The 13541-nt window shown below is 38.0% G+C and overlaps 1 protein-coding gene across 1 annotated transcript in view; it reads right to left on the bottom strand.

Moving 5' to 3' along the window:
- The window catches only part of LOC126484581 (28S ribosomal protein S11, mitochondrial), a 68416-nt gene that overhangs the window by 53831 nt on the left and 1044 nt on the right, over positions 1-13541 (bottom strand). The gene's annotated exons all lie outside the window — the stretch shown is intronic.

Here is a 13541-nt window from a genome sequence, read left to right on the forward strand (position 1 = left end):
GGCATTACTGAGCCTGGGCAGCTACAATGACACAGAAAGCCCGTATGTTCGTATTAAGAAACCTTACACGAGATCATAAAAGGAATAGAACATCAGAGGATACTGGAGCATCAGAATTTCATAAACATACTAAAATGCATAATTCAGCTTAAAGTGCACATTTGTACGTCCAATTCACACTGAAGTTGGCCTAACCTGATATTAAGTTTTTCTGTGTGCTTTTAGGGATACAAATTTTCTTGAAGTACGAGTACTGTATTATCTCATATTTGGCTACTATGGCATAACGCCATATGTGCCAGAAGATGAAAATGTGCACTTGAAATTCAATAACCAGTTGAAACTGGCCAACAGTGTGGAATGAAACACTGTTTCCAATAAATTGACTGCCTCTGTGGTCAATTTACTGCCTCTGTGGGAAAGATTAATGAAAGCCACATTTATTTAGCAAACTGATACAAAAAAACTTCATTGTTCTGCAAGGCAATTAATGCTTGACTGCCAAAAACATTGAAGTAAAATAAAATCAGAAAAACTAACAGCATATTTTAGCCTTCCATAATTAAGTGAATGTGTTTTAATTAACTTGCTAGCTCCCAGTCACAGAATTTCATTTTATTTTCGCTTGACATGAGAACTGTATTTGAGGAAGAAACAGCAAAAATCACTAAATTTACACACAGCTCACGTAGAATGACCTCCAGACTACAACTGAGACTGCTCTGTGCACGTGCGAGTCTGGCAACTTGAGCACGCCAGAAAAATTTTTCTGGGTAGCACCTAGCTCCTTGTTACTACCGTTGATACAGCTAACAGCCACACTTCAAGTAGCCGGAGGCAGGAAAAGGTACTGCCCGTATGCATCTCAACAGCACATGAGCCCACTGGCAACAGCTCACATGAACTTAATGCAAACAGCTGTGACGTCATACTCATCGGCAGTAATTTACTGTTAAGAGGTACTCCATAGTCTTTGTCCTAATGTCTTTAACACATACTGCTGTTTATCAGTTCTTACCAGTTAAAATGACAAAATCTTAATGGCAGTCTAAAACAGTAAACAATTCCAGGAATCCTAAAAAATTCTCAGGTTTTTCCCAGTTTTCTCCTGGAGGACAAAATTCCCAGGTTTCTCCCGGTTGTTCCAGAGCATATACGCCCTGACGTATCATTCTGTTTGTATATCTTTCTTGCTCTTACTTCAACAATTTTTTGCCACATAACTGTACTTGTTGCTGGGATGTGTTTTGAACATAACATCACATCACATTCTTTTCAGGTAGACTAGCATAGTCGCGTCACTGGTTGATGGCTTATTATAAGCACTGTTTATTTCTCTCAGCAAATTATTTTTTATGGAGTCTCATGTGATTGTCAAATTTGTATTTTCCAAGCTCATAATTTTAAGTTTACATTAGTCTGGTAGCCTGCAAATAGAATACACCCAATCTATTATTCTTTAGGTTCAAAGCTTAAGTCACTTAATTTTCGCAATGCGGGCACTACCTTTGAAACAGATTCTTCTACTGATGAACATTTTTCAAGTCCCTTTATCAGCAGCGCTTTTAGCAACACTTTGTTGTAGACTCACTTTGACTTGATCCATGCTACTTGAGTTTTAGAGGTATCTTGCAAATGAACATATATCAACAGATAGAGTATAATTTTGGCTCTCGATGTGCAGATCTTAGCTAGGTCAGTTATTTTGCCATCGACACAATCCCATAATGGTTCATGTCCTACATATGTTCACATAACGAACTGCCACATGCTATAGTTTTCTCTTCCCATCAGATTTTCCATTTGGAAGCAAGGAATTGGTATCTAGACAAACCATTGAATTAGCAACTATGTCATTCCAAACTGCCATCTGCACCTTTCTTTTTTTTTAATTTTATATAGGATGTATTATGCCAACGTATGCAGCCTGGGCCTATAACCTGTTGGCAAAGTAGTTTGTGGGCAGTATCTTACTAACTACAAGATTTATTATACACACATTAACAAAATAAAAACAGTCACTAAACCTTCTGTACAGTTCAATAAATAGAATAAAAACAGTGTATCCATAGTTAACTATAGCACAGCAAAAGGCTAGTTAATAATGTATTTACTTGAATCTAAGCCACATTTTTTTTCCGGTTTTTGTAATATAAAAAACTGCCTGCGGCTTAGAATCGAGTGCAAAGTAAGCAGAAGTTCTGAAAAATGTTGGTAGGTGCCGCCACAACTAACTTCTGCCATCTAATACATGTAGTGCTACACAGGCATGCTTTGCAGGCACAAAGATAAATACTGGCACCAAGACCTCTGCATCATTTAAAAAAAATAAAAAATAAAAAAGAGGGTAGAAGATGAGCTTTTTTTTCTCCGTCCCGAGTTTCAACCACTGCACTTTCATACATTAGCCAACAAAGTAAATAGAAATTCCATTTTGTCCGTCTTTGAATGTAGCAGCCTTTCAAATATTTGTAGCAATGAAAATAAATTTCTTTACACAAAAATACCAACAATGCACAAGGCTTTAGGATTGCTGCATTAGTTGATACGCTGGGGCTCATTAAGATTTCACGTAGTGGCACCTATTGCTTTGTGGAATTTTGTAAAGAGCTTGTTGGTGTTAGTGAACCATAATGAAGCGCTTTCATTATAGTGCCAAATTCAAGAGGGGAGTTATTTCTTTTGCGGAACAAAGTTCTAAACGTGCTGCAGGTCTGCGATACAGGATTGATGAGAGCAACATCAGACGATGGCGACTGCAGAGAGACAAATCATTTAGCTGTTCAAGTAGCAGGAATGCATTTAGAGGGCCAAAGTGTGGCCGATACCATGCACTAGAAGTGATTTTAAATGAATTTATTAATGACTAGTGTCAGAAATTCCTGCCTGTGAACGTCGAAATTTTAAAAATTAAGGCACATGAAATTGCTAGAGGGCAAAAAATCAAATTTTAAGGCTAGTCACAGCTGGATAGATCTGTTTATGAAGCGCTGGGGTTTTTCACTTCGTAGGCGAACTTCAGTTGCACAGAAGCTGCTGAAAAATTATGAAAAAAAAAAAACTTCTGGAATTTCAGCACTTCATAATTGGGTGGCGCACAGAAAAGCAATACCGTCTGGGTCAGATAGGAAATTCTGACCAACTACTGCATATTTTGACATGCCACTAAATTATACAGTTGACGGCAAAGGAAAGGAAGACATAAGTGTTCTTAAATCGCAGTACTTCCAGGCGGGATGACGTCAAGTCTGCAACCACTTGGCGTCTGTTTGAATAAACCATTTAAGGACAAGCTTAAACGCACATATACAGACTGGCTTTTGAAAAGCAAAAGACAACTGACACCAACAGGATGTGTAAAACATGCAAGTTTGTCGCAAGTGTGCCAATATATTCATGATGCATGGAAGTGTGTTCCAAATCAGACTGTGCAACAAGCATTTAAAAAATGTTCTATATCCAATGCACTAGATGGTACAGAGGACGAGGCTCTGTATGAAGAAATGAGCAGCAAAGAATTGAGCGATAGTGATTCAGAATCATGACCGATATTTTAAATATTTCGTATAAGATGTATTACAAACCTAATAAAATTTTGTTTTAAATTTCAGAATTTAATTTCTAAGCTATTTTCATTGTCATTTTATAAGTGTTGCTACTCTGCATTGCACAGGATAGAAAAGCGTGGAGAGCTGCAGTAAACCAGTCTACAGACTGAAGACAACAACACACACTGTACTTGAAGTCATCACTAAAAATCTACTACGAAAATCCAACTGGCAAGAGTGTTTGGGCCATGTATGTCAATTTGGCCAACTCTACGTTCTGAATTTTTTCCTACCTGTGACAAGAGATGGTTGCTAATACAAACTTGTATGAATCGTGAATCACATGTAGTATTCTCTTCACCATAGGAATAACACGAATGGAAACATTATGCCATGTATTCTTTCATTTTTGCTGCTATGTCATTTAAATCCTGTCTGCCTAATAAACTATATAACTAGAGAGACAACAGCAAACACGGAAGACTATATATATCATGTCATGTTTATATTCGTATTATTCTTATGCTGAATAGTGATACAGTCAGAAATGAAGCACAGCAACTGACTAGATTTTTAAATCTAAGATGACCAATTTCTGTGCAGAATGTAATGTACTAAAGAGGCGTCAGCAAAGATTTTCAAATGGAGAAAAATTTTCACTAAACTCTCGTTCAGAACATCATCTATCATATGCAGTCTATTATTTGGTTCTTGTTGATCATTATCAAAGAAAGCAGCAGTGTATCAACAAATAGCAGTCTCTTGCCATTGTTTCGCAAATGAGACAATTCCTCTCTTTTTTTATTGTAAGCGGCAGTAGCACGCACAAAAGCAAGCCATGCCGCGAGTGGCTCCAGGTCGTGAACACTCATTATCAGAATGCGACAAACAATTCATGACACAGTACAATAATGCATTTTCAGCTTAGAGTGACATAAGTGCCGTTCTCTTTGTTGTAGGTGTTTATCAGATCAACGCAAAATAAGCAATCGATTCAAACTAGACAAAGCATGTGAAAAAGGAAGAGTACCTGTATAAATACGAACGGGAGCGCCTGACGCATAGCAATGGCTACCTGGTAAAGCTTAACTGCTAAGCTTATGACTTGAACCAAACTACTGTAGCTGTATCTTCATCCATTCGACCTAAATTGTCTTTCATGTTACAATGGACCAACTTCGTTTCGATTTGGAGGTGCTGTCTAGAACTTTTCTCTCCTCTTGAATTTCAAGTCTCAAATTTCAGATGCGGCTTAGATTCAGGAAATTTTTACCCCTTGATTTCAAGTCATGTTTCGGGTGCGGCTTAGATTCGAGTAAATACGGTAAGTGGGGCACAGATTGTAAATTCTGACAAAGTTCTTTTATGATTTTTACAAAGGGACCAAATTTATTTGGAGTTATTTTAGTATTTGTGCTGTGGTTGCAGCAGTTTCTCAGTTCATCTGCAACTGTCTAGTGTTTGTTGCTTCGCAGTCAACTTTTATGCCACTGTACCTAAACGGACATGCAATAGTCAAAAGTCTTCTAAATCTATTTCAACCAAATTTGTGCTGTAATCATATGATGTGGAGTTTTTAGCACAATACAAGTCCCCAAACAAATGTTTAATCTAATAATTATCTCCACTGAACTAATGACGAAAAGTTTGCCTGACTGACAATCTAATATTAATCCCAAGCAGTTGGGTTTAAGTAAGTAATAAAGGAAGATTACCTTATAAGATACAATTTACATGAAGGACTGGCAAACAGGTGTTCTACAATGTTTATTCAACTACTTTTTAATTAATGCCACAATATTGTTACTGAGACACCTAGGCACAATCTACAGCAAACAGGAGGAATGCAGCAGTAGCAACTGCCAAAACTCTGGCCATGAATCCTGACCAGTAAGTAATTTTTTTCCCTCTTCTTTTTGTAGGAACTACTAAGTCGCCTAGAATTCACCTGTTTTCTTATTCCATTACAGATATTCCAATCCTCTTGTGTGCCAAGAGTGAGACAAGTAAAAATCTCTTCACTCCCTTGAAAAAATTCTGGACAGAGAGCATAATGCTAAGTGATATAAAAGTGTTTCCATCTTATTACAATTTATTGCTAGGGATTAAATTTTAAGAAAAATTAAAAATTAAGTGTTATTCTAAGACAGACATGAAAAAGCAGTACAGCTTGACACTGCCAGTAATAATCACTAGCTTGTGGAAACACTATTAAGCAACATTTGTATATTCATATAAGCAAGGGTTTTACTCCCAAGCCTTGAACTATAACAACACATTTTTTTCAGCCGACTCACCATTAACACATATGGTGAGAAAAAGCAGTGCTTGTTCACAACACTTAAAAAATTATATGATTGATGAGAGCTAGTTGGGTGTAAATGGGCAATTAGAAAGGGGGGGGGGGGGGGAATCAAGATTTTTCAGAATCAGTATCTAGTGTGACAGTACCAACATTCTATTCACGTCAGGCAACTGTAACAGGCGATTTCGATTTTCTTTGTTGCAGAGTTGTTCTACACTCATGGCCCCAGTTGTTTGTGGGATTAAACCAGGCTCTTTCAGAAACACTTCACTTCAGACAGAAGCCTTTAATCTATGAAAACAATGTTCATTTTAAAAGATCTATATGTAAAATACCACAATCTTAATGACTTATTATGATAAAGTAAAATATGTTTTCCTTGTTGCAAAAGTTTTCTTGTGAAGAGTGAACTTTATACAGGAAAAGTTAATAACATGCTGATAAGAGGGGATGGGGATACTTGTAAATACAATCAAAAGAGCCTTAAACAAAATGGAAAGTACTGTAAAGAAACAGAATATCAGAATTTCTACTTACCAGGTCAGAGCAAGAAGATCAATACACACAAAGGCAAAAGATTCACAAGCTTTTGCACATGAGGTTCCTTCATCTGAAAAATAAAAATAAAAGAATAAGAACCTCTAAATGGTTTAGGTAGGTAGATTGGGCAGGGGTTTGTGCAAAGACAGGGAATGAATATCAGATTCTGAATGCCGAGTCTTTTATTCTTGTATGTTTTTCTTCATGCATTGATCTGCTCCCACCTGGTAGGCAGACACATTAAATACAAAGAATTTTACAGTATTTTGTATGCAACGTCTGTTTTGAAAAATGGAAAATAGCTAATGACCAGTAAGTAAAAATACAAGGAGAGCCTGGAAAGTAATGCAATTTTTTCCCTAATGCTCCAATTGATCTATGCATATGTGGATCGGGTGAGTTGAAAGCCTGGCCAGACAGAACACAGCTAGGCCGTGTGACCTTCAGCCATGACATCCAGCCTGTGTCACTGAAATCCTGTATTGTGCCAGTCACAGAGTGCTGCCACCAGTCTGTGGTGGCTGCTGCTGGTACCAAGTTGTCTCAGTGTACAAATCTGCTGCCAGCTGCAGCAGCTATGTGCACCGGCTGGCACATTTAATTACTGTGTGGCAAAAGCAGTGGGAGGCAGCACTGTTATACGTACTACAAATGCAAGCTGCAATGAATTTCGGCCATTCCAACAGAGTGACAGTTGATGCAGTGAAAGCAGTCACTACTGGCAGCTGCTCTTGCTTGTGGAGTGCCCTTGCCACTATACATCCTGGCCACCCACTACCACCTGAGCCAAACTCTCAGGTTGATTTTCGTCTGGTCAGGCCTTAAGTGGGAGCTCTGACCTCTTATCGCTCTAAGAGTGCCAGGATATCTGTTTCCGTGAACCTCCTGATAGTACATGCGTCATACTGTGTGACGAAGTCAAAACTTGAAAGAAGGAATGTAATCAAATACTGTGCTAAATTCAAGAAGTCTAACAACACGATTCATCAATTCTATGGGAGTCCGCTTTGTTATACTTGCAAGCTTCTGGGTTGTTTCAGTCATGCTATGGTTTATTATCAACCAGCAAGTGACGAAACTGCCTTTTTTATCATGCTTACAAAATTTTGAAAACCTGCCACTGAATTAGTGTCAGAGGATACCAGATGCACACTACTATATGGCTATGCTTTAATGGCTTAACAGCGAGATCCCCAACAGTGGGATCAACATTTGAAACCTTTTATACAATGATGCAGGTTAAGATCCCTGGTATCTCACTACAGCCATTCACACTGATGGCCTTCATTTGCGAGTAACTGACAATTCTTTTCAAGTTCTGCATGGGGCACAGTAGCGTTAAAATAGTAGTATTACATAGACTTGTGTAATGTATGTGGTAAGGGCTCCACACACAGGAGTTTGTGGGTTCAAATCTCATCTGATGCATTAAATCTTAATTTTTAAATATTTATCCACATGACTGACCATTATTTGTATTCAATTAACTGGTTTAAATGTAATTTTTATTTCTAATCACTGTATGAACTTTTTCATGTCTCTTCATTTTTTCTTCATGTCATTCTTTTTCCACTCATTTTTTTGCAAATGTGAATTTAATTATATTTATCTATTTTAATACTCAATATTATGAAAAGGATAGATTGCTACTCACCACAAAGCGAAAATGTTGAGTTGCAGATTGGCACAACAAAAAGACTGTCAAACAAGTAAGCTTTCAGCCTAGAAGGTACACACAAAACCACTCTTTGGCTCCCAAGACAGAGACAGAAGAGCGCGCGCGCGCGTGCGTGTGTGTGTGTGTGTGTGTGTGTGTGTGTGTGTGTGTGTGTGTGTGTGTGTTCTAATCTGGAAGGAGGCATTTTAGGCCAAAAGCTTACTTGTCTGGTAGCCGTCTTGCTGTGCCTATCTGCAACTCAACATCTTCACTGCATGTAGTTAACAATCTATTGGAAAATCCAGGATGGATGACTATCTGAGACTCAGCATCTCCGCTATGTGGTGAGTAGCAACTTTCCTTATCATAACCTTGTCATTCATCCATCCTTGACTTTCCATTATTGTAATACTCAATCGTTTGAAATACCAATGTGCCAGTTAAAAAACAAAAGATGAGATAATATATTTATAGTGACTGTGCTGTGACACAAATATGTCTTATTTGTTATGAGAGTTAATTTTTTTGCATAGTAATCATTATACCAACATTCATAACAGCCTAAATTCCTATTGCACTATGAACAAAATAATGCATAAGGTGGTTTAAACAAAAGAAGGGGTTACAAGTAAAACAAAATTCACGCAAAGTAAGGACCAGAAATAATGAAAAGAATAATATGAACAAAAATAGGACAACAATATGAAAGAAATCAAATCAAAATTAATATATAAAACTAATCAAAATCATAAAAAGATTTCAAGAGGAAAAAGAATGACAGGATGAAAAATGAGAACAAATGAAGATGATTAAAATGATGTGAACAGAAATAAGCAATTACATTTAAAACCATAAAGTGAATAATAATAATAATAATGATGATGAAAGTCATTCATTCATTTAAAAATGAAATTTAATGCACCTGACAATATTCAAGCCCGCAATCCCCTGCAAAAGAAGCCCTTATTCTATCCATTACACCACAGAACTAGTCTATGTAATACTGCATTTTTAATGCAATTAAGCATCACACAATTTTTTTTCCCCAATCGATTACTTGCAAATGAGTGCCTACCTGGGTGAATGGCTGCAGTGTGTAATACGTGGTTACTTAAGCCACATAACCATATAGATGGTTTCATGAAGTTGATCCCACCATTGGGGAAGTCTCCTTGTGAGAACAGTAGTTGTCCACCCACAAAACATTGGCAGATTTCTATTAAAAACCCTCACTGCAATCTTTTTCTACTCTCCCAACTTATTTTATATTTGTTACAGCTTGAGACATTAACTATGAATTACTACCACTATAGCTGTTAGCACGCACAGTTTCACCTTAAAACCTCTTGTACGCACATTGCCATTGTAGCATATTCCAAGTCAAAACATATATATGGAAGAAAGTGGTGTGCAAGAGGGCATGCAATATAATAACCGACCTGCAACTTTGTCCCACATTTAATGTTTGTGCGATACTATAAACCTCCATCAGAGTGAACAGTCACAACCAAATTATGTTGATGTACAGGTTTAATTGCTCCACCTATTTGTATTTTCCATTCTAACAACTGAGATTCCAAACTCTGGAGATGAGAACTGGTGCTCTTAACACATACTATGCTCTAACAGCCTATCTAATCAATTTATACCACTCTTTTCACACCTGGATTCATGATTCTCCTCTGCAGATATTCTGACACCTGTTTTGTATTTATGTACAGCATTTGACACGTGTGTGTGTGTGTGTGTGTGTGTGTGTGTGTGTGTGTGTGTGTGAAAAAAGTACTTTCATTCCAAGGAGCCTTATTTTTTGCGGTTAACATACATACCTGTCTGGACTGTTGGAAGAGCAAGGCAATGCAGAATTACCATAAATTTGTCTTTCATTATTCTGGGCCTCTCTCCAACATTTGAATACGAGCTTGTTTAAACAAAAAAGTATGTAGGGAGGACAAGTAATTGATTCTGGATTGTCTGTAGCAAACATCCTAGAATCAACCTTAACTCCTTGTTCCCATGCCTTCCAAATAAAAGTTATTTGTCTTAGCCAGTGTGCAATCTCACCTGGCACTTTTATTTCAAACTCTCTCTCTCTCCCACACACACACACACACACACACACACACACACACACACACACAGATGCACAGAGCAGTAACACACACACAGATGCACAGAGCAGTAAAAGACTAAAATTATTAGCATGTTCAGCTTGCTTCAACCAATGTATTCATACAGTCGATTGGTGCATTTGGATGACAGTTCCAAATTTTATTCGATTACTGTAGCTCATTATCACAACTGCAGATTCTAGTTTTTTTTTTTTTTTTAAGAATCTCATTGTATTCTCGCCTTTTCCTGTGCACAGAGTTTACATGCCGTAAGATTTAATGGAACTATATTCCCCAAACAACCTACACGCCTTACACACTCATTTTATCTGGGTCAAAGATTTAGATCCTAAAATATTGAGATCTGAGATTTTATTCTGTGTATTAGCTGCATTTCAGCTGTCCCTCGTGTGATGTTTGGTATGAAACACACCAATTTGTATCAGAAGCACCACCATTCTGGCCTCAAGACAGGTCAATTGAGACCAACTATCATGTTATCCTCATCCAATGGCGTGATTCGGGTGTGGTATACAGAGGCTTTGGTGTCAGCACACTGCTCTCTTGGTCACTGCCACCTTAACAGACCTTGGATGCCCAACTTGTCATTCAAACAGATCCTCAACTGACATCACAAGGGTGAGTGGGCCCCATTCCAATGCTCATATCAATGAAAAATCGCTGGCAGTAACCGGAATTGAACCATGGGGCTCTGCATGGAAGTCGGCCACGACGACCACTCTGCTACGGAGGTGGACACTTTGTATACAGTAAGGTTGGTATTAGTTATCAAGTTCCCAGATAATAACACTGTCGTCAGCCCAAAGGTCAGTTTGAACACAATATTGCCTTACTAAGGATGGTCGTATTGGAGGTGATATGCTGCTGCCTTCTTCCGACCTTCGAAGTAACTTACCCAGCCAGTTATAGAGGACCTGCTGTTTAATGTGGACTCTGACCTAGGATGCAACTTAGCATTTTCATATTAACAGAAATTGCCTTGAGATGAGAGAGATGATACGTGACAGACAAAAATCCTAAGGTTCATTGGGGATCAAACGAGAGATCGTTGAATCTGCAGGCTTGTGCTTCAGCATTGAGCCACCAAACAGGTAAAGTCAATATCAAAGGACACAGGTATGATCCTTGTCCATTCCTAGGATTTTTTGCATTTCACTTAACACTTCTTTCATCTCTGGCACTGCTTATTAATGTGGAAAATGCCAAGCTGCACTATGGTTGGGAGTCACTCCCCCCCTTAACTGGTTGGGTTGGTGGAATACAATGTCGAACCACCTCTAATAGGACCAAACCCAGTAAAACAACACAGTTTTTAAGCCAACATCTGGATTGACATTTCTCTTTGTGTTAATAGATAGAATTGATCCTATCCCCTTCCTTTAATGACAGAATGTTTGAATGCCTGCACAAAGCAGTAAAGGAAACTATTGGCATGATTCAGCTTGTTTTAACCAGAGGGTGGTCATGTAGTCGATTGGTGTCATTTAGCTGCTTACATTTGCTGACTGGTACCAAGATCTGAAGTTAAAAGCAATTTAAGCTTTCCTATGTTGTGTCTGGTGAACAATGTAAGCCATCAACGTATTCTTTGAAGTGTGACATGAATGATGTAAATGGCATCTGGGATGTTTTTGAACATCTCAGTTGTAGATGTCAATATTATGTTTTGTTTACAAATGGTTCACATGGCTCTGAGCCCTATGGGACTCAACAGCTGAGGTCAGAAGTCCCCTAGAACTTAGAACTACTTAAACCTAACTAACCTAAGGACATCACACACATCCATGTCCGAGGCAGGATTCGAACCTGCGACCGTAGCAGTCGCGCAGTTCCGGACTGAAGCGCCTAGAACTGCTCGGCCACCGTGGCCGGCTGTTTTGTTTACAATACATAGTTTATTTCCTGTGCATGCTGGCTTACATTGTGTTGTTTAATAGGCCTATATAGGTCTTGTGGAGATGGTGATCCGCTGCGGTGAACAATGTTTCTGATTTTGTGTGTACCAGACCTACACGTACTTTCGTTAATGAAACAGTGAAGACGGACTGAACTGTAGCATAACTGAAGAGCTAGGTCAGATGGGAAAGTGATGGTTTGGTTTTGATCTGGTGATGCACACAAATTTCTCTTGACATCCTTTTTTATACATATTTCACAATACACAATGAAACCCCTCATTTCTTATAGAGGCCTGATACTGTTAAGTTATAGATATGTTTGAAGGCATTTTGACAGAGTAAAATCCCTTACCCGATAGAGGTCCTGTTAATCTGCAAATTTTATTTCAGGGGCAGCTGCACGTCATTAACTAATCTCAAAATGTTTTCATCACCACTGTTCCAAAACTCTCACAGGTGAAGGGGAGATCAAAATATGACCATTCTACTTGTTACTTAGAGCAGAAACTGTTTCATTTACACTATGTTTTGCTTTTATAATATATAGCTATGGCTTAGTCTACTCAAAAAAGGTGCATCACTTATCCAGAGTGACAAGGTACAAACATTTCTTCTCTATGTCACTCAAGTAATGGCTGAATAAGAAAAATTACACACACACACACACACACACACACACACACCTGTCAAGGTGTGGAGTCTGGATACTGTTGTGTGTGCTGGTAAGGGAATTGGTATAATATTGTTAAGATGTTTTTAAGTTAAATCATGGGAGATCAATGTATTTAATTAAATCATTGGATGATGTAGGTGGATCTATATTTACTAATAATCAAACATGTGACTATTATTGATCAATCTACCTTCTCCCACAACAAATTAAATTAAAAAACTGTACCTCAATAGTTGGGCATTAAATATATATCGCTCACAGTGTTAGTGTGATTTTGACATCCAAGGCTTCTTGAAAATTACCATAATGTAATATCACAAAGAAATTGTCATCTTCTAAACAAACCAGCACTTCAGGCTACAGACAGATCAGTCACCCCACAACTAAAATTTTAGGAAAAAGGTGGTAGAAAACACACTATCACACACTGGGCAGTTTTTGTATTGCACGAACAATCTGCTAATTTGGTACCATGGAGTGTGGGTACATTCATTTCCATACAGTTAAACTATATATCTAATGGCAGCAACCTATAACAAATATGGGTGATTAGTGTCTTCTAATTATAGTACTGGGAAATTAATACTATTAAATTACTCCACCCTCCTCCTCATTCACCCACAGTGACTCTCTTATAAAGGGACATTTACCTGTGAATCACTTCATTTTCATTATAACAAACCACAAAAATAATGATTAAAACTTCACTCTAGTGGAAATTAGGATCTGCTAACACAGTTATTTTCATTCCTATACATTCTAAGGATAGTGCTTCAGGGCTAGGTCCA

The sequence above is a fragment of the Schistocerca serialis genome, chromosome 6, assembly GCF_023864345.2.
Source record: "Schistocerca serialis cubense isolate TAMUIC-IGC-003099 chromosome 6, iqSchSeri2.2, whole genome shotgun sequence".
Classification (NCBI taxonomy): Eukaryota; Metazoa; Arthropoda; class Insecta; order Orthoptera; family Acrididae; genus Schistocerca; species Schistocerca serialis.